Source organism: Stegastes partitus, unplaced genomic scaffold, assembly GCF_000690725.1.
Source record: "Stegastes partitus isolate 25-593 unplaced genomic scaffold, Stegastes_partitus-1.0.2 Scaffold408, whole genome shotgun sequence".
Taxonomy (NCBI): Eukaryota; Metazoa; Chordata; class Actinopteri; family Pomacentridae; genus Stegastes; species Stegastes partitus.
In genome coordinates, this window is record NW_007578139.1 from 397,607 (window position 1) to 398,879 (window position 1,273).

At 38.3% G+C, this 1,273-nt stretch overlaps 1 non-coding gene across 1 annotated transcript; it reads left to right on the forward strand.

Annotated features, from left to right (window-relative positions):
* Positions 1-770: 770 nt before the first annotated feature.
* Positions 771-852, forward strand: trnas-aga (transfer RNA serine (anticodon AGA)). The gene has a single exon. It is a non-coding gene; the product is annotated as a tRNA-Ser (tRNA).
* Positions 853-1,273: the final 421 nt, after the last annotated feature.

Here is a 1,273-nt window from a genome sequence, read left to right on the forward strand (position 1 = left end):
GACAAATGCAAAATAGATGTATAGAGTTACACTTCTTACTCCACTAGATTCACCAACTATTTACCAGTTCCTTCAAAATACTTAAATACAAAGCATATAAAAATATAAATCTGACACATTTACACACTAAAGTAACCCACATATGTAAGTGGTCAGACTCCTAATAAACATTTATTTCAATTGCACTATGTGTGGTTTTAGTGGTCTGTTTTTACAGTATTGCTGCTTTTACTCTGGTATCTGTGTGATTCCTCCACTACTGTGCTGTTAATATAGTCAAACCTTACACTAAGGGGCACACAAATGAGGGACTAACTGCTTGTTAACCACTACTTTCCATTTGTACATTCTTATGATTTGTTTTTGTTTTTTTCGAGAGAAGCAATAATTGATTAGTCACCAGAGATGAGTGTTTGTGAGTCAGCACTGATTCCAATTTCACACAAAAATGCTAAGTGTTGCTCTGAAGTAGCTTTTTCATTTCTTCTTTTTGTAATTATTGCAATTATTTTCCCTTCCACTTCTATTTCCCCCCCTACTACTACATTGCATCAGTCTCTAGAGCAGCAACAGGTGTGCGCCGCCACCAGAGGGCGCTGTGTTCAGCACTAACATGTGGCGGCGTCATGGGAAACTGTGCAGCAGCGGCTTCACAGACACCGTACATCTATGGCGCGGGGTTTCTTTTAAAATCATCCAAATTCAAAACGAAGATTTAGCGGCTTTATGACTGGAATTATTCTCCATCGTCCCCACTGGTTTTGCTATCTGTTGTCGTGGCCGAGTGGTTAAGGCGATGGACTAGAAATCCATTGGGGTCTCCCCGCGCAGGTTCGAATCCTGCCGACAACGAATGTTTGTTTTCGTGATGCAGGAACAAAACAAAAGGTTCTGGATTGTCAGTAAATGTCATGTTCAGTGTAACTGTGTACATAAACTCCAGTACAGCTTCCAGGTAGCATAACACTGACCTTTCTACTTTATTTATTTGATAGCAATGGTTCTGTGTGGCTGCGTTTTGGAAACCATCATCAGTTACATCATTGTTGTGCCAATTTTTATTTATTTGTTTATTTTTTGGACATTTTGGGATATTTTGCTTTCATGACATGTCTCCTTTCAGACAGGATGAAAAACACCCAAAACACACATTTAGGTGTTTATTTTTACCACACTTTGTCGGACTGTGTTTATAGGTTTTATTTATAATACATATCTTTAACCTCTTAAGACCCGAGCTCTTGTTTGATATGCATTTTTATTTCTTTATTAG